We start from the raw sequence: 22,089 nt of genomic DNA, 5'->3' as shown, positions 1-22,089 counted from the left end.
CTATACACTGTGCAAAGATATCATAAGGGTCTTATTATTTTCTAAACAGGCACCTGGTGAGACACTCCAGACCATATTTATTTTAGAAATTACATTACACGTTATGAGTTTTCGTTAGAAATATCCTTATAAAATTAGTCCTTGCGAACCAATGCTGATATTTCTGTTTATCAGTCAGTACTGTATTAGTAGTATTGAGTCATTCCCGCTATCTCCTCAACCTGCACCTTATTAACTCTGTATTGTGCTTACATTCGTTAGCGTTTCGCAACTATTATTTACGGCATTGGATTTGTAATAATAAATCAATTTGTTATATGTAACTAATAATTCTTTAGAATAGGTACATCTTGCTTGCCTCGGCAAATAAGTGTTTCAAACCATTATGAGATATAGGACATAAGATAACCAGTGACGCTATAACTTTTAGGTCTGGGCCTCAAATTTCTGTTTCATGATCAGATCAGCTTTCTGTACCTGGCACACGCCGGTCTAAGGCATGCTGGTTTCCTCAAGATGTTTTCCTTCACCGTACTAGAAGTGCACTTAGTAATCCGATAACCAGCCGTGATTCGAACGCCCGACCTTAGGGTCGAGATATGCACGCTCAAGTCACTGTCATCATCACACAGGCCAAAACTATTCATCGTATACAAATCCAAAAAAACCTTTTAAGTGTTTTGGGGACTCTCGCGTTGAAGTACTTACTTAGGGTTCTTAAAGATGCGTACCAATTCTTAAAAGGCCGGCAACGCACTCGCGAGCCCTCTGGCATTGAGAGTCTATGGGCGAACTTAAGTCGAATTGGTTTGGAAACACTTCAGTGGGCAGCTGGACATGGTGGTGCGCGGCAAAAACTGCTTTAAAAAACGCTCAGTTAAAGTATAAGCCAAATTACAAATCCCTTTACAAAGCGCACCTGTTACGAAAAATTAATCATAATTTCTTTATAATAATAATTTCATTCCCACACACAAATAAACAGTATTTACAATATTCTTAGTCATAGACATAATAATAATCAAAATAGAAAAATAACGTAGTAGTAATATTAATAATTAAAACTTGATAAATAGAAAATAAAACAAATTTAAAATGTTTGGTCCCTGTTGTATTTAATGCTGGCCCTCGCTGTATTGCGCTAATAATTCTTTGAGGAAAGCACCAACTCTCTTATAAATAAATCGAACAGTAGAAGTTATAAAACCCAAGTCCAAATGTATACAAAATTGTTTACGGACGACGCCAAATTAACGGCCCACAATATGTTACGTGTATATCGTAATCCCATCTTTTTTCTATTCACACAGTAGCGAGACATGTGCACAGAAATAGGTCGAATATCATATTGTTTAAGGTAAAACGCCCTATTACATTACCATAAGATTTTCGATTAACATAATATATATATGTTACGGGTAATGCTAGAAGGTGGAGTAAACCTAGGTTTACTCGGGTTGACTTAGTATTACCCAAGCTTCTTGGGTAAAGTCCGAATAATAAGTAAAATAAATTTAAATTCGGGGTTTACCCATGCTCACCTAGGTCTACCCAACTCTGTCTGGGTAATGTGTTGGCTAAATTTTAACAACAGTTTAGCAAATTTTGCATTAGTCTTGTTGGCAACACTGGCCACGCCGCCGCTTGCTTAGTGACAAAATGGCGACCGAACAGAGTGCACGTTCTTTTCGAGAGCGTTTTGATACAAAATTTCGAGAGTTATTCTCAGCGAAAGGATTAAATTCTTTTTACTTTAGTAACGAACAGTATTTGGAAATAATTAATTCGGTAAAAAGTGCAAAAGAAGCTAAATCGAAAACTACTTTACAATACCGGCGATTGAAGCGTTTTGATTTGTGCTCGGTAAGTGGCGTCGAGAAACTGATTGCTCCTCTATCTTCAAGTGAGACAACAATTAAATATTACGTGACTAATGATGAAATGTTCGATATTTTGCATGAAACTCATTTGGCTGTTGGACATGGAGGAAAACATCGAATGGAAAAAGAATGTAAAAAAAAATATAAAAATATTACTCAAGAAGTAATCAAATTATATTTACGACTATGCGAACCATGCCAAAAAAAGTTAAAGTCTGCTAAAAAAGGAATTGTTGTCAAACCATTGGTGTCAACAGAAATGAATAGTCGCTGTCAAGTAGATTTAATTGACATGCAGTCTAACCCTGACGGCGACTTCAAATTCATAATGGTCTATCAAGATCATTTGACAAAGTTTGTACAGCTGCGCGCGTTAACATCTAAACGAGCCGTAGAAGTTGCTTATAAGCTTTTGGACATATTTTGTATTTTTGGCGCACCTTCAATTCTTCAATCAGACAATGGCCGCGAGTTTGCAAATCACGTAATAGAAGAGTTGTGCTCGATGTGGAGCGGTCTGAAGATAGTACATGGCAAACCTCGCCATAGTCAGTCTCAAGGTAGTGTGGAAAGAGCAAATCAAGACGTACAAAATATGCTTATGACGTGGATGAACGACGAAAATTGTAAGCGTTGGTCAGAAGGTTTGAAGTTCGTACAATTAATGAAAAATAGGGCATTCCACGATGGAATAAAACGAGCTCCTTATACCGCCATGTTCGGTAGTGATGTCAAGGTGGGTTTAGCGTCGTCTTCTCTTCCAAAAGAAGTTATTGTCAATATTCACACTGAGGAAGAGCTCGAGAAAATGTTGACGGAATTTACTACCGAAGCAGAATCTAGTCCAGAATCCCAAGAAGAAGGACCGGAATCTAGACAAGAATCTCAAGAAGATTTACTAAATGTAGAGCTGGAATCAGAGAATTACCACTTACAGAACACGGAGATGAGAAGCGATATCGAAACAGAAGTTTTAAATACAAAAGAAGGTGAAAGGAACGTTTTATTAGAAATAAATTCAGAAGAAACGGCCAAAAAGAAAGACGAATTAGAGTGTAGTAGATGTATGAACCCAGGCACAAGTACACAAGAAATAAACTTATGTGAAATTTGTACTACTCAACAAAATATAAATAAACATAGATTATCTGCCCGATTGAGCTTAGAAAATCAAGCTAAGAAAATGAAAGCCTTATCTAATTTAAAATTTCCTCCATGTTCTGTTGGAGATACGGTGAGAGTCCAAATACCAGATGTCGATAGAGGAAGAGGCGAGTTTCGGAACGTGCTTATGGTAGTTATAGAAAAAGCTGGTGATCTGTATAGGCTAGGAAACGAACGTGGTACTATTGAGGAAATGTTCTCAAGGAATCAGTTTTCTGTGTGTCATGATAAACTGATTGATATCGAAAATATATCACCAGAAAAAAAAAGTTTACGAGAGCTTGCAAATGAACAGTCGCTTTCAGGAGGCCAGGGTTATAAAAGGTGTAATTGCAAAACAAAATGTGCCACAAAGAAGTGTTCATGCAAAGCTGCAGGAAAATTATGCAACTCAAAATGTCACAGCAGTTTATCTTGCTCAAATAAATAATTTTTATGTTTGTATGTTTTTCAGATAATAAATGTTTAAAATGGCCTTGGATTTTCATTTCACTAATTAATTAGACAAATTTTTAACATTACCCAGCCAGAGTTGGGTAGACCTAGGTTGGGTTGAGTAGAGCATGGGTAAACCCCGAATTTAAATTTATTTTACTTATTATTCGGACTTTACCCAAGAAGCTTGGGTAATACTAAGTCAACCCGAGTAAACCTAGGTTTACTCCACCTTCTAGCATTACCCGTAACATATACACCAATGGCGCTTAAACTTTAAAATCTGGGCCTGAAATTTCTGTATCTGCTAAGTGATCATTTCTAATAGGCAAGTAGGTAGTAAATCTTCTGTGTCTAACCATATTTTCCTTGGTCCGCTGGTGAACGGCCGGGGATCGAACTTACGACCTGGGATAGGGATGAGTGTCGCACGCAGAAGCTACTAGGCCAATATAAACTAAAACGAAAAAGTCGTTAACGGCTTTGACTGTATATATATACGACATCGTTTAAAACAACACACCGGTTATATTGATCAAAATTAAAGGTCCCGGCTGAATTCTATTGTACGTTCATTTTGAATAACAATGTCATCGGCTGTTGTAATTGCATATATATATACCTAATTAAGTTAATAAATAGCTTTAATTTTCTGGTATCAGTTTGGAATACTAAATTATTACACAGTAAACTGAAACAAAGAAACATTTTAAGAAACGTTACTCATTAGTCGTAAACTTTCCGCGGGTCCTTTTATCGCTTTTATGTACACTTAAATTTTAAATGAAGATATCTTGGGCATGTTTAAAGAGAGACGAGTCCTAAATTCGCAATTATAATTTGAGTTTGAATCTCAAAGTTTGAGACTAGGCTTCGCTTCGTCTTTTCAAGAAATAATTACTCAAAAAGAAAGTTTCTCAGTGTCTTGTAGGCTTAAGATTTACCTTCAAAGAAATAATTTAATCAATCTCTCGTTTTCGTCAGTATTTTCTCTTAAGCTTGTAGTGGACGAACTTTTGTCACTGTTTAGTTTTATATTCTCAGTTAATTATTTAAGTTAGTAATTTTCTCAAAAGCGTTGACTTGTTAAGTGTGCCCTTTTGTCCACTAAATTAAATAGCTTATATATAGTTTAATTAATATATAGGTTCTAGAAAACCTTTTCATGTTATGTAATGTTTTACCTAGAAATAAGTAATTATTTCGCTCAACGAATAAGTATCGCAATACAGCGAGCAAATATTGCCAGCGTTAAAGGTACACTGCCACAAAGACCAAACTTTTTAAATTATTTTTAATTTACTATTTATACATTTTTAATTATTATTATTATTACATAACAAATTACCATTTGGATTCATTTCACCCTTTTATTGTTTATTATATTTACAGTTATGCTGTAATCACACCAAATTAACAAACAAAAAAAAACAGCAACGTGTTGCTATTTTTATACATAATATATTTCTTATATAATAATGTTATGTTACCATTTTAAAAATATTTTTTGATAGATTTTAATGTAATATATAGGACTTTAAATACTATCTTTTAGTTTTAAAATAAAACAAACACGTATAAAATATAGTATAGCCATGAATGCTATCCACTTACCCTACTCGTGGTGTAAGGTCGAAGCCCTCGTGATTTGTGAGAGTCAACCAGATTATGTTGTTTTTTACTGTTTACGTTTAGCGGATACTTGTTTTGTGACGAAATTAAAACTCATTACGGCCATCTCTATGCTCTAGTTGAAGCACGTTTTTGACGTTAATTAAGAGGTTTTTCAATTCACGGAGAGAGAAACAAAAAGTATTTTGTGCCGGGCTATTCAACAGCCATAGAGCTTTGACCCAAGAGACAATATTGGATACAAGGAAAATTACTTTTTAACGTTTATAATTTCTCGTTGAAAAATATCTCGTTAATTTTAAGCTAGTCCCGACTTTGTTTTTTAATGATTACCTATTTTGTTTCGTCAATGATTACATGAATCGGCAGATATGTTTATGTACCACAGTAATGTCAGAGAATATGTAAGTGTTTTTTGATTGTTGTAAATATATTTTTGTAGTGCTTTGACTCGGCTATTTTTCTGTGTTTATTTTGCAATATAGTTTCATTTGCAAATAAATTAATTATTCACAAAAAAGTTGGCCTTTACATTAGTAAATACGTTATTTAATTATTATTAATGTATGAGGATACGAAGCAGGTGTAAATCATTTAAATCCTACGTTATTTGGGAAATCACAACACATTTTTGACCTTTGCAGGTGTTGTACAGCTGGTTTTAATATCATAGATATCACCTGCGTAATCGTAAATATAATAAGCGTAGTTTTGATTTATTAATTAAACAAAATTATGTAATTTAATTAGTAAATTTAACCTTCCGTTTATAAGCATTTATGCTATATAAATACAAATTTACTGACGATTTCTTCTTCTGATCTAAACGAGAATTCACTTAATAAAGTGGGTAGCCTCCAAAATTTCTGTATCAATTTCATATTCTGCCTAAAAAACGCAACCATATCTCAGCGTTCCGTAGGCGGCTTGGCTGGTTCCATTCGTCAGCGTGGTGATGCTTACGTTCTCCACCTCTTGTAAACCATCCTCTTCAATCCTAAAACTATTCCATTCTAATCTCAAAAACGATATTAAAGTCATAAGTGTATAGCCTATGCCCTTCCGATCCTTGCAAACCCCATCACATAACTCTTACTTACCTACTTAAGTCCTAAAGGTACTCATTCTCTTTCTTCCTTTAAATCTACTTGTAGTATTACTTGTCCATATCCCTAACATAATTTAAAATTATCATGATAAATATGTCCTTATTTAGTTTTGTTCTTTCCTTTGTTTTATTTTTTTCTTAGATGGATGAAGAGATGGCTTGAAAGCGATTTGCGTTGCCCTTCTTATTATTAAATCATTATTTGTACTGATTTTTGTAGCGAAGTGTTAAATAAATATCTACGCTTCCTTCTATTGCTACTGTAGGCTTTCCTTATAAAACTAAACATGCATTAAAACATGTTTGTTGCCATATTATTTTAATTCATCACAGTAGCCTAAGGCAAGATTAATAAACAATGGTGTATCGATCGCCTGCCTCCGAATTGACTATAGTTGTACTGTATGCCATATGAACATAGCAAGTAAACACTAAAACAAACAGACAAGCAGAGGGAATTATTGGGGAATGGAAAACCGGAAATGAGTGATTGCTGAGCCGAGCCAATATCCGGTACGCTCTATGTTCCTGCGATACGGCTTTTGGCTGGATTTCTGTTATATTGCTCTTTTCGTTTAATTAATCAAATTGATTACATAGCTTTTGCGATTATAACCTTTTATATACTTTGGATTAAAGATCGCTCTGTAATAACACTGTAAAGGTTTCGGCGTTGTTTTTATAAGTACTATTTTTTTGCGGTCACGCATTTAAAACCTAACTTGCGTTAATAATATTTTAAAGTCTCCAACAATAGAATTCACGGACTATCTCTCTGTTAGTATCTGTATCAACTCTGTTTTCAGTGAAAAAAATATTTATATATGATAAATTTAACTAGTGTTTTTTGGCTTCTAAATGCTGTGAAGAATAAGTTTATGCAAGATGTGCATTGCGCAACCGTCTTACACCGACACGGCTTTACGTAAAATTAAATCGAAAGAAAACCAAATAATATTTTATTGAATTATTACTATTTACTTGAGACGTCCACTTTTAATGCAATATTGTAACGTGATTGTAATTAATATAAATTGTATTGTGTACTCGCCTGTACCCTGACTAACACAATACCCTCCTTAACATGCAGGTTGTCATCGTGTGATGTATTGACATTATGTCGACAACTGTACCAAAACCATTGACAATTTGCCTTGTAGCCAAGGGATCATTCAATATGTTGTGTATTTACTTATGTACTCGGGTACATAGTCTGAATACACAGATTGTACACTATTATTGCTAAAATTAGTTGTAGTTGGCATACAAGATCTTTTTGCTAGTTGATTATACACATAGTAACTAATTGATGCCACTATTAGAGTGGTTACTAAGTAATTGAACAAACTACTAATTTGCTACGCATCGCTTATCGACATTGTTAATTTGGCATTCGATGAAAATGCTTAATTATCTAATTTGAAACTGCAAAAATTATTATATTATGCTATTAGTTTGTGTGAGTTTTATATGAGATGAAAGATTTTTCGAAGTAATAAATCTCGCGAAATATTCCTTGATACTCTAACAAAACTTGAAACTTTCTTCTGTGCGTGTGTTTGTAATTAAACTCCTCCTAAAGGACAGGACTGACCGAGCAGTGTTGGCCTAGTGGTTTCAACGTGCGACTCTCATCCCTGTGGTCGTAAGTTCGATCCGTGGCACCAATGAACTCTCTATTTATGTGCGCATCTAACACTCGCTCTTACTGTGAAGGAAAACATCGTGACTAGACCGGCATTAGACCTTAGGGTACGACGAGAGAAGAGGATATCAATTCTTAATAGGCTGGCAACGTACTCGCGAGCCCTCTGGCATTGAGTGTCCATGGGCGGCGGTGTCACTTAGCATCAGATGAGCCTCCTGCCCGTTTGTCCCCTGTTATAAAAAATTGTAATGGCTTGGTTAGGGCCAAAAAAACAGTAAAACAAAGAGTATAACACGTTTTATATATTAAAACATTTATATTAAAAGTAACTGAAGCTTTTTAATGAAAATAAAGCTTTCAGATTGTATACCCAGGAACTGTCACCCGAAACCATAGAGGCTGTAAATCACTCGAAACGTCCGGTTAATATTACAATGTTAAATATTTTAATAATTGTAAAATAATATTTTTATGTTAAAATGAAAGATTTTGTTGTTGTATTTTTACTTTTAGATTTTCGACACAGACCTCGCTTTTGGGTCTTGATTAGCTAATGGTGGATGAAATATTTAATTATTATATTTTTATAGAGACAGGTGTTTTACGCATACGTGCATATCTTAATTGTCAATGTTGATTGGTAGAATATAGCAGTCCAACCAGATGCCCTCAGGATGCAAAAGGCTAGTGAATTGAACAGTATTTGAGCTTGCCAACTCTACTGAGTTAGTTTACCTTGTATACAAATTTGTGTTTAGATAGATCGAATATGCACTTGACAGTACTTGCATTATGTGCGCGAGTGTACCGAACGCATTGACATGAATCTGAAGGGCCCTCGCGTCTCGGGATCCGCCGTTAACAAACGCATCCACGCGAAATAACACAAAACGACTGCAAGCAAAAATTGTTCACTCATTCGCTGTACTTGACGTTACATTGCGGCTTTTCTAATTATTTAAATAATAAATTTATATAATACAAAAATACATTTCTCTCTTAAATTACCCTTAAATTAAGAAGTAATCTTGTTTATCAATAAATTCTTATAATTATTTATTAATTCCCGAGTCCACTATATACAGATCTGTATATTATTTATTACTAAATAACTTTTCAACAATTTTTTTTAATGTCAATAAAAAAAAAATATCATAACGTAAAATGATAGAAAAAAAGAAGCAATGTATAACAGTTGTAAGGTTGTGTTGTAAGGCGCCCGGGGGCTCGCGTTAACGACTACGGCTCTTAGCACTTGCTTGCGAGTGTACTCTAATATCTGTAGTTCTACTCGCCTGTACTTTAAATGGCTTCAAGATTTGTTTGTTGACTGTTCGATCCACGGGCTTTGCACCTTTGACCTACGGCTTCGTGAAATGTAAATATTCAAATATCAAATAACAAGAACCAAACATATCAGTCTACTCTTCTTAACTTACTGTATTCTTAAATCTCTTCAATTATTAATTATACAAATTATTATAATTATACAATAATAGTTTACGATACAGTCATGATTTTTATAGAATAGGGGCAGGAGGCTCACCTGATGTTAAGTGGCAATGGGCACTCTCAATGCCAGAAGTCTGGCAAGTGTGCTACCGGCATTGGTATTGGTATTCTCTTTTCTTAAAGGACCCTAAGTCCAAACGCTTTGGAAATACTTCAGTGGGTGGGTTAAGTAATTTAATTGAATATAATCTAAGTAAAAATCTTATGTATTATGACTAATACATGCCTTATGAAAAACTTATAATACCCAAGAGTACACATAATGTTTTAAATTTTAATAGTCTTCGTATCATCAACAAAGGTAGGTAGGTAGGTAGGTAGACTGTAGTCGATAACATATCTTAAAAGTTCTTAACTAAATAAAACATACCCACACTACGCAAAACATACGCATGGAATCTGCTCCATTGGTATTTTTTAATGTTGGTCAAAAATCTGTAGGCGTATTTTGTCATCAATTGCCATCCCAGCTGGCTGGTGATAGATTCGGTCCCAACCCTTTGTGCATGTGTTATTCTATAGAAATACCGTATAAGAATGATATTGTATGTATTTTCATTAGAAATGTGAAATATCTCATTGAATAACGGAATTCCATAGTCAGCTGACGGCAATTCTATGCATATTGCATTCTATTTTCACAAATATACACCTTATTTCCTTTGACATACAATACAAAATCGTTATTATTCTATTTGGCATTGGCAATACAGTTATGAACCAAAAATCCCATTGATAAAATGAAATTCCATTTTTGAAAGAGTCAGCTGACTGGTAGGTTCTTGGAATGTGATTGGACGACACGATGCGCGTGCGGCTACGCACTGCCGGTGGTTGTTGGGGCAAATGGGGCTAGTTGCTTCATCTTTTTATCGATATCTTGTTTTCACAATTTCACATGCGTGATGGAAATACATTACACATTTGCAAAAGTAATGAAAATCTCTTTTCTCATTCTCTTCTTATAATTAATAAAAAAAAAGTTACGTTATATTCCTTTTAAATGTTGGCATTAGCTTACTGTATGTTTTTAGTTACTTAAATATCAATTAGTTTAAACAGTAATAAATTTAAATCCTCCTGTGCTCGTCGGTTCGAACCCATTACATATGCCAGGCACAGAAGACTGATCACGTACTTGCCTATTATAAAAACATGATCATGCAGTGCCACAGATTTTTATTAAATATATCATAATTATGTCATAATTTCCTTTCATTAAACGCTGTTTATTTAATACCAAACTTCAGTATCAATTTAAGCATAAGTACAAGTATAAGACAATCTTCGTCTAACACTATAACCGATGGGCTCGTTCGTAAGTTCGTAGGCTGACATAGAAAAATCTTTTTTTGATTATGTCATTAAGAGCGATACAACGATTATAGCGGTCATACACTTTTGCGATGCCTCAAAATAGGCTTCAGTTTCGGCCTCTTCATTAGTGCAAAATTTATGTCCAGTATTCTCTTGAGGTCTGAGAATAGAAAAAAGTCAAAGTTAATAGCTCTGTAATAGTAAGTCGTAATAAATAAAGGAGTTTTAATGTTTTGATAAAATAAAAACATCTAACTAAATATGAAATAATTTGTCTCCTGTTACCAAAACGTTAGTAAAATATTCAGAAAGCTAAATAATAGCGTGTATTTATCACACAGTTCGTTACTCGCTACCAGCGAGATACTCGTCAAAACCACCTGCCGCTCTAAACTAGATTAATCTCGTATGAACTGTTGTTTCTCTTATCTAATTCAATTTGTTCTTTGTTCAGATTGCTGTACTTATTAAAATTTATATGTGAAATTGTGGACTGGAAATTATCACAATCTAATTCTAGCGCATAATGCTCTTGTTAAACAAATTTGTTTTTGTTAAACTAAAATCTCTCTGCATATTATTTCTAAACTAAAATCATCATTGTGGATATTCAAAGATACGTTCATTTTTATTAATTTAATTTCATCTCTTGGTGTTTGTTACAAAACAATTAATTCCTTTAAGAAAAGCGTCAGTCGTTGTCACGTCCTTAAAATCCCAGTTGTGTTACAAGAAGTAAGCAGATTATTTAAGTAATTATTAAATAATGAATAATTATGATTTTGTATTGACATGGATATTAATATTTTTGCATGTCTCATCCAACCCCGTCTTCCCCACACACTTGTGCACACCTGGGGCAGGTGACAGATCAGCTGTTTGATACGTGATACTAGAATCTGCACATGACACACTTAAACGAATTACCAAATTATTAGCACAACTTTCATCACAAAAAACCTACTGATAACGTATTATTACGATTTAGTAGGAAATTTTTAACCGAATTCAATAAAGAGGAAAAGGATTATATATATTAATTAATTTCGAATAAGTGTTTAAATCTTTGTCTACAAATATTTCGGAATTAAATCACATTCAGTCTAAGTCTCATCAAAATCAGTTCAGCAGTTTTTGAGATATGAGTATACATTTAATTCATTGTTTTTCAGTAATGTTAAATTAAATACTTTTTCTTCGGCGTCAGGACGTGACGACCCTATCGCCCATTCCATCAGTGCAATCAGTCAACCCCTTCCTAGTGGGAGTGTCATGCTGTTGCCTTTGGGCTTCAGCCAAATGGACAGTCAGTACCACTATCTCTCAGAAAACCCGTGGTGATACAATAGGTTCGCCTTATTTTACTCGTCCAAACAGAAACTACCCCAAGAGGGTACCACACGAGCTCGCGGTGGAGAATCCTGCTTTGGGCGTCCGCCATCGAAACGCTACGGACCCGGTGATGCATGCACAGGCAGCCCTCTGGCATTGAGAGTGCCACTTAATATCGGATAAGCTTTCTGTCCGTAACCCCCTGTTCTATAAAAAAAAAATATATATTTTTGTATAATTTATAATATACGTTAAATGATTATAATGTTTAGAGCTATTAAAAAGTAGTAACTGCGATGTACATCTTGCAGTGTTAGCCGCGGGCGCTGAGTTATTTGGTGATATTTAAACTTATCGCTTGCTTAATAACATAATTTGATGCTTGAACTTTCACGTCCGTTTAAGGCAGGTCATCGACGACATTTTTACCAAAAATGTTACTAATAAGGATAGGACTAATAATTGTTACTGGAACCAATCTAGTGCCTTCAGCGTGCGACTCTCATCCCTGAGGTCGTAGGTTCATTTCACGGCTGTGCATCAATGGGCTTTCTTTCTATGTCCGCATTTAATAGTCCGATCATGAAACAGATTTAGAAATCTTATACGTATGTAGCATGATTAAATGAATATAATACCTAAATATCTAAATTTTTCCATCTTATTCAAATTATCAAAACAACATAAAGTCAACACAACTATTGTACCCCCTTTAAATACTTATATTTATTTACACTTCGTTACCATAATATACAAGATCATACACATAAAAAACAAAAAAAAGCAGGCTGCATAAGTTATTAGGCAACGGACGGCCTTATCGCTAAACAGCGATTTCTTCCAGGCAACCTGGAACAGATATGGAACAAAAAGAAACACCCACAGAGCGTAAAGTAAAAGAAGTGCATAATTAATTAACAAAAAAGAACACGTAACTATAACAACTAAACATGTAAATAATAATAATGATAAAATTAATAATGATAAAAGTACCCACAGCGAAGAACCACCATGGTGAGTATCGTGAAAGTGGAAGAAGCGAGAGAGTTGTCTTAGGACCGTAGCAAGTGGTAGATTCGGTATCTCCTATTCTTTCTGAAAAAAGGCGTGAACATATAAATAAATAAATAAAATAAAAACCGCGTGCAAAGTAACCTAAACGCAATTGATTACGAACCATTAAAAGTAAATAAACTTATTTCTGCATTAAAATTCTTTACATGACGTTATTAAAGGAAATTGCCAAGGCTGTTAACATGCGTGAACTGAGTTAATAGTAATTATTATCCTACAACACTAATACCCTATATATTCAAACTATTTTGCTGTTTACCTTCTTGAAATATTTGACCTGCACGATGACCTCGCAGATACTTCCGTAGTCCGTTTCGTCAATGCTCCACTGAGCTACTACTGAGACAAGAGCGGATCCAGAAGGTCATGGACAGAGGCGTGGACAGGGATTTTCTGTATCAAATTTTGATTGATTACAAGGCTTTTATTAGATAATAATTACGGATTCGTTGTGGTAAGTCTTATACAATATAACTGTACCGGTACTTACGAGTTTACGCGAATGTGAACTGATAAAACAAATAAACCGAATTACACCTGGTTTCAATATCCAAAATTCTTTTTAAAAAAGCATTACGCATATCACACCTATTCCTTTCTTAAAAAAAACCACTCGTAGCAATTACGAACTGTTGTTTGGATATAGACACCGCGGTAATGGCATGGACATATGTCAATGTCCTTTTAAAAAATCCAACATAGAGTCCGCGCCACCACTGAATGCCGATAGACGCGGCGCTAGTGAGTAGCGCAGCGTAGTAATATGTTGCTAGTGCTAGGTGCAAGGCTACTTTACCTCAACGTAACATAAATTAATATGAAATTCGCGAACTACTTTCCAAAATTTGCTTCTAATTTTTTACCTTAAAACGAATAAAATAATATTTCACTGTAACGACAAATTTAGTTCCAGGGTTCCCGTCAGCAATGAGTGGTGGCGCGGACTCTATACAAATTGCTCTGATTTATTTATATTTTTTGTAATATATTAATAAAAACTGGAATAAGTTTGTAATAGAAAACAATATTTTTATTAATAGATAGATGTACCAATGAAACTAACGTTATCAATGATCTACGTAATTATGTCAATCAAGTCGTAATAATTATTAACAAATGATTTGGGCCGGGCGTTTTGTGATTTAGTATTTTTGTAAATGGAATGTACCATTTGTTGGAATATGTCCATCCGTGCGAAGGTTATTCACGTCTGCTCTATTAATTGCCTATTTGCTTTATCTGTGTCTATATTTTTTTAAACGATTTTACGCATATTAATTACTAGATATATCTGTTATGACTTATGATTGACATAAGATAATATTATCTCTGCTAACACAAATAGCAGCTACAATGTCTTTATCACAGATAATGTTTGGTTATCGTTATTATGACACGACATAGTCTGTGATGACAGCCCTGATAAAAATCATAGTACGATTTTTCGTCTCGGTTGGGTAGCGCCAACACATCATCAACATAACACCAAACGATTGGTCTGTAATTAATGTATTCACGCGGCGTTACTAACTTTAGAGGTCACTCAACTATGTGCTTATAGTTTTCGAATCCAATGACTTTAAGATGATAGACAATCCTCAGCCTTATTGTATTGTAATAGAGTTCATAATGTCGGTTTTAAAAATAAAATTGAGATGGTTCCGATTGTTTTTATCCGGGACAATAGGAACGTTTAATTGCGTATAAAATTACGAAATAGTGTAAAATGTTGATTCTTGTTAAGGCATAATAGTCATGGTGCGATTCTTGGTACTAAATATTTTGATTGAAAAAGTAAGATTTGTAATATGAAAATCAAATTTTTTGTTGGCTTTGCTTTGACTTTATGTTACGCAGCAGTGATTTTATGATTTTCTGGGTCTTCTACTATGAAATACTCTAAAAAAATTTTACTAGAATATTAGCTTTTGCTTAATAACTTTATTACTGCACTTCTTTAGCATCGTTATGATATTTTGAAACTCGGTGAAACGAAAAAGCGACAGTAAAAAGAGACAGATACATTAATTCATAAGATTTAACATGGGAGAAAATGAGATAGGAAGCATTATACAGTATTAACTTTAAATTAGTGTCAATTGTGTGTTATCTGTGTCTATTTTTACTCGACTTCCAAACTTTAATTATTTTTATTTTTAACAAAAATTTAAGATTGATATTAAACATAAAAATTAATTCATCTCATTATCTTGAAGCCAAAATGGAAGGTTTTACTTCTACCGCGTGTGAACTACACACATGTTTTTTTTATAACTCAAGTTTTTTTCTGTAAAGTAAATACCGACAAAAAACCTTTAATTTTCTTAGACTTTTATTTTATCGCCTTTTGGTGAATAAGCATGATACGAATCAAAAACATTTCTCTTATTATTATTTGGCACTAAACATATTAATTTAACATCTCTTAGGCTTACCTATAACAATAAAAAATATGGAAATGGTTACTACACAGCCTAAACTCAAGTGAACAGTAGAGTAGGCAGCGTGTACATCCTGATGGCTGATGGTCACCCGATGGTATCGCGGTGGTAATTTGATTACATTACGAATACACTTACCTTAATAGATTTATGTATTCAATTCAATTGTAAATAGAAAATGTATAATAAAACTAGATAGTTTAAAATTTTCCACAAAATATCATTTATTAATTATCAAATGTGACTTATGACCGTCAAAAATCTGACAATCATTTGCTAATTTTCAAATCAAGTGCACAATATATTTTTGAATCACATAGACAAACAATTTAGTGGGGTCATTGCCAACCTTTGAGGGAGGAGTATGCTCTTTTTTACAGTTGGAGGTTGTATCTTCCAGAGAAGACCCCCACCGGAACTCGATTCCACAGTTCAGTTCTCAAAAGAAAATGTCTTGTGAAGCCCCGTGTCGAAGTCTAGCTTCAATTGTTAGATAATACGGCTCGTACGGTGATGAAACGAGGAGGGATCAACCGAAACATCTCTTTCGAATACCATACTGTAGAGCTTGCAAGAAACTGTCCGTCACTCCCTTTAATCGCCAAATATACTGCAATCATTACACATTCATAAAATGGAATTATGATTCAGCTTCCACCAGCAGTGGGCATAGCGAAATAGGTTCACGCATTTATATAGTGATAACAACACGCAACTAGGTAACTCACATATAAAATTAATAATATTCTCATATCCTAGAAACGTTAAAAAATGCGAATTTTAATGAACCTTCTTGCTAAAAGTACAATACACGGTACAAACAACATACAACTACCAATATTTAAGCCTTGACTTGTTTAAGGTATCGCGGAATATTCTTAAAAGGAGTATTAAGATTATCCATCTCACCAGCATCCATATCACCTGCATTATGAGCACACCCCACATACACACCGTTGTGTACCCCTTACTTTCACACCATCACACAACACAGCCGAATTAGGTATTACTTAGTAAAATGAATTGTTGTATTTACACATTTGTTTGATCCTTTTGTAAATATGATGTATTATATCTTTGGCTATATATTTAGTTTACTTGTCTTTTTATACACAATTTATGTAAGCTGTAGAATTACGAAATAAATTATAAACAGCAGTTGCCGCGAATAGAATACAACACGGTTTTACACCAAAGGTTTTTGTCATCTACTTTCTGTATAATCGTAAATCTATACCATTGTATCGTACTAAGTCACTACTCTATTGAATTTTTATGTAGCTAATTCACTACTGCTATACTTCCTCACTATTTATCACTCCATTCGAGAACTAGTTGTCCTATTACAACTTGCTCAGACGGTGAGACATAAGGAAACCGGGACGTCGAAGACCTAAAAATAGACAGCGTGTGTCACGCATAGAAGGAAGACTTTCTTACTTCTTCTGACCTGACCATATTTTGTGGCGCTACTGGTTTTTGCTTTATTCACATTGCCTAAAGCGATCACTTATTACCAGTCCCTTGTATCACGTTTTTGTAATTATCCTATAATATTTATTTTATATTTTCTTTATTTACACACATTTTTTTTTTAAGAAATGAAAAGAGTGTAAACGGGCAGTAGACCCACCTGATGTTAAGTGATACCGCCGGCCATGGACACTCTCAATGCCACAGGGATCGCGAGTGCGTAGCCGGCCTTTTAAGAATTGGTACGCTCTTTTCTAAATACGGTATAATTAAAATAATTAAATAAAAAGACGGGCAACTGGCAGCCTTATCGCTTTCGAGAGATCTTTTCCAGATGACTGTAAGTTTTTTTTAGATAAGGTGAGGGCAAGAAGTGCAAAACTACATAAGAAGTAATACACAAACAGTGAAAGGGACAATTATAAACAAAAGAAGACATGAAAAAGAAAAAGGGTACAAGTTAAGTGTATAGTGCTTTTCATGAAAGAAGTCCCGCGGTGATTTTTGGAACTAAATTTGACAGGTCGGCAATGTTGTCATTCGTCGATGTTATCAAGTTCGTTTGTTGTGGTAGATTTTTGTGAATTTTTAACTAGCTTAGTGCATTTTGAAGATTGATTACAATGCCAAAAGTTGTAAAAAGTTCGGCTCGAGAAATGATATTAAAGGTGAAAGAGTTCTGTGAAGCGGAATATAAGAATCAAGGTGTTTTAATACCACTAAACAATGTTCGGAAGAGAGTTGCCGCCATAACAGGTATTTTTTAGAGTTGCCATTTAATAATTTTTTGCTGTATTGATGGGACTTTTATGATATAAATTCGTTTTTGCAACAAAATTGAACAAATACATAACGTGATGAAACTAGGTGACTGAAATTAAAACATATATTACATATTACATAAGCATTATAAACTTAAAGTTACTATTATTTTTAATTGTTCATAATTTAATTGCAGGTGTGTCAGAGAAAACTGTAACAAGAATTACAAACGAAGGTAGAACAGCGGCGTGTATTTCGAAAAAAATTGTAACCCAACAATTATGCATTAAAACTCTGAATAAAAAATTGTATTGCTTTTCTTTACCCTATTTTCTCATCTTTTCCCTGTAAGTAGGTAGAGCACCGCTAATATAAGTAAATAAAAATATGCTTTTTACATAACAGAAATATTGTTTCATCGAAGTATGCAGAAAATATGTAGTATTATTTGATAAATTACATCTGCTAAATGTAAATAATATAGGTAATTTTTTTACTCATAAATGGCAACATTACGTTATGCGATTGCAGCGCCGCGTCTGGGGGACTTCTTTCATGAAAAGGACTATACAATTAATTTTCTGTAGATTTGTCATATTATTGAAAAATCAACAAAAAAGTATGCCCATTGGTAGTATATTTAGTAATCTAACAAAACAATCTGAATGCATTGAATTATTATAGAAGCGTTCATTTTGACGCATACAAATCGAAGTCGAGGTATGTTTTATGTCAGTACATTGAGGTGACGAAGATGTAAACTATTCGATTTGAGAAACGTAGATGACGAGCGATAGTGCGTGAGACTAGGGTTGCTAAGAGTATTCTAATCGTTAAAGAAAACGTGTGTGTACTTACTTATGTTACACGCGTCAGAAGTTATAAATAGGTATAAGAATAAGGCGAAGTTATTCTTTTTGATAACAGGGGTTAACGGTAGGATCACCTGATGTTAAGTGATACCGCATATAGAGGGCTTTCGAGTGCGTTTTCAGCATTTTAAGAATTGGCATCGTCTTTGCTTGAAATACTCTAATTCGAATTGGATTGGAAGTACTTCAGTGGGCAGCTGGTTCCACATAGTGATGGTGCAATAAAATAAAATAAATAAATCAGTGGCACTACAACCTTTTTATGTCTGGGCCTCAGATTTCTGAATCTGTTTCATGATCATTTTTCAATCTAATAGACAAGTAGGTGATCAGGCTCCTGTGCCTGACACACGCCGTCGGCATTTTGGGTCTAAGACATGTCAGTTTCCTCACGATGTTTCCCTTCACCGTTCGAGCGAATGTTAAATGCGCTCTTAAAAAAAAGTCCATTGGTACACAGCCTGGTGGTGGTGGTACACTGCTGCCTTAAAAAACGCTCAATTGTGGTTCGACTAACGTCAAGGTGGTACGGGTGGAATTTCGTATTCGTATTGATTCGTACAAGTAATTTTTTATTTATTTATTAGTAATAAAATCACCTTACCTGTGTACAAAGATAGGTAGCCCTGCCGTGGTCCGCTTACTGCGGTGACGCATCATCATGAGTCACGCGATCCGTTTTCAGCTGCGAATTACTCTGGTAACTTGCATCATGTTTACATAATTTTGTCAATTTTGTTTTGAAACTGGCGTTTCAGGAGATTTCTTTAAGGGTCGGTATTTATTTTTTGTGTCCTATACGTGAGTCTTCATAATCTAGCGCTTAGAATAATACTCCTATTGCAGTATTTAGGTTATCTAGTCCTGATTTTATTTAATATATCACGTGCCTTATAATTATTTATTCAAAAACCAAACCAAAACATTATACAAAATAATTTGTATATCTAAACGCCAATTTTTAAAGACTAAACAATAATATTACAGAGATAACGCGTTTGGTGTTTGTGTGTGTAACTGTATTAAAATCGGACTTCAGTGACAATAAATGTCTTATAATTCTAATAAAAATAATTAATAATGTGAGAATTGTTTATTTCGTGTTATTATGAAAAGAAGTTTTTTTATTTATTAACTTCGTTGCAGAATATAATACATTTGACATAATTCAATAAAAATATGAACATAATATTAACATGAAATGAAACTGAGTTTGAAAGTAGGGAACAAGATAAAACGCGAAAGTCGCGATAAGGCGAAGTTATAACGAGGACTTGAGCCGTGTTCAGTTAATTTCTTAAGCTGTATCCGGTGTTCACTCAACAAATAACATGTACATACTTTTCTCTCCAACTTGATTTTGTATAGAACTCTTTCAATAAAACCTTTTTGGGGAACTTTTCTATAGTTGCAGCTTATATTTTTCTTTTTATCGCGTAGTATTACAGGAATACATAGATCTCTTGGATTACAGAAGAAGGTCTAAAAATATAAATATATTATTTAATTACATCTTTATTTAATAATATTTATTATTATTTTTATTTTTTAGTAGTGAAAGTACTTATAGGGAAAAATCTTTTGCGTTGTTGTAAAAAGGTAGAAGGTAAACACAATGTCGTCCCAAAAATACGTCGGCCAGTATCGGAGCCTTCAATGTGTGATGGATGAAGCAATCGCTCTTTCGCCCGGGGACTGCTATTGCTACTTAGTATGTCCATGTTGTAGATACATTTATTGGGTCATTTTAAAACTTACTACTTTTTCAAAGGTAAAAAAAATGTCTAATAATAAAATTATTAAGGGATTGGTTGTTAAATACTACAGCAACTTACCGAAATAATTAGATTAAATCGCTTTAAAGGAATTAGCCTTATCAGTCTCACATAAAATACAAAAATGAACAAAACAATTTAGGGTTTATAGAACGTTTATAAATAGGACATTTTGTAAGTAACTGATTTTGCAACTATCCGTTTGGTAATTTATAATGATAATTTGATATTGAAAAAGGTTTTTACCTTATCAACTTACTGGTTAACTTTTAACATAAAAGACTTTTAGCATAAAGTCTATAAGAAGTTCGTATTACCTGTAACACGTAAGCTTCAAAATGTAGCAAAAACTTAATCTTAAATCTTGAGCGATGTGCGGGTGATTATATTCGGGTCTTTTTATTGCACCGTGATAGTAAAAAATAGCAAAATGATCAAAAATAGAAAAGAAGTTTGACCCCGACGTGATTTGAACACGCAACCTTCTGATCTGGAGTCAGACGCGCTACCGTTGCGCCACGGAGTCGATACCAAAGCTAATGAAATTTCGTAATATACTCAACATTTTATAATTTTATAATTACGATTAATACAGACTAGAAATTAAATTATCGCATTTGACCTTGAATTATCGCGTGACATCATACAATATGTTTAAAGAACACTCCCAGACAATATTCCAAAACCACTGTAACAACACTGTAGTATGTTTACACTATATATCTTTTTTTCGAGATTTAAGAAGCGTGTTTATTAGGAGTTAGAGAGAAGGAATTTTATGTCGCGCAAAAATTTAAAGTAATGTATCACTCTGGTTTTGGTTGTCATGGTAACGCTCAGAACGGTGCAAGAAACACAATTCCACGAAGAGCACTAAAAAATTAATAAAAATTATAACTATTCACAGTAGCGTAGGGACTTTAAATTTCATAGAAGCGAATCCGAGGTTGCCATCACAATAAATATGTTTTGAAGAATATTAAAAGCAATTAAAAACCTTGCATTCGTGCTTCGCCCGTGTTATTAGTTCAACAATTTTCATATTAGCTTTGTAACTTTGTGGTGTAAGTGAGAAACTGTTCACTAGACTAGACGTTTAATCATAACAATTTTTATTTGAGTTATAGTTCTTACAGTATTTGCAAAGAAAGAACTTTTTGTTTTATTATTTTATTCCATCCATTTTTTTTAATAATTCATTTATGTATTAAATAATTCACAATCGAATTATATGTGTGACACAAGTGACATTAGGGATTAATTGTCACAATTACTTGCGTTGGACTACTTCAACTAAACACTCCCGTGTTGCAGTCGTGATTGGAATTTGATCTCTATTACATACGCGATAAAGATTACTGTGAATCGAACGCAGACATGACCACTATTAGAAAAAAAATTAATATGTTGTGTCTTGACTGAGATATCATTGTTAAGTACAGCCTAGCTTATGTAATAAATTAAAAAAATACCTATATTCGAGTACAGTAAGGATTACATAAGGTTTATGTTATTATATTTAATATTAGTACACGACCTCCGACGAAGTGAAGGCTTCCTCCAAATTCTTCTATTTGTCTCTCATCTTCGCTACTATTGTCCAATCATTCCCCGCCATCTATTTTATTTCATCTTCCCAGGTTTCTGATGGGCGTCCTCTCTTT

At 33.9% G+C, this 22,089-nt stretch overlaps 1 non-coding gene across 1 annotated transcript; it reads right to left on the bottom strand.

Annotated features, from left to right (window-relative positions):
* Positions 1-20,879: 20,879 nt before the first annotated feature.
* Positions 20,880-20,951, bottom strand: Trnaw-cca. The gene has a single exon. It is a non-coding gene; the product is annotated as a tRNA-Trp (tRNA).
* Between the last annotated feature and the right edge of the window lie 1,138 nt (positions 20,952-22,089).

The sequence above is a fragment of the Pieris napi genome, chromosome 1 (genome assembly GCF_905475465.1).
Source record: "Pieris napi chromosome 1, ilPieNapi1.2, whole genome shotgun sequence".
Classification (NCBI taxonomy): domain Eukaryota; kingdom Metazoa; phylum Arthropoda; class Insecta; order Lepidoptera; family Pieridae; genus Pieris; species Pieris napi.
The sequence above is the reverse complement of the archived record's forward strand: the minus strand, read 5'-3'. Positions and strand labels throughout refer to the sequence as shown.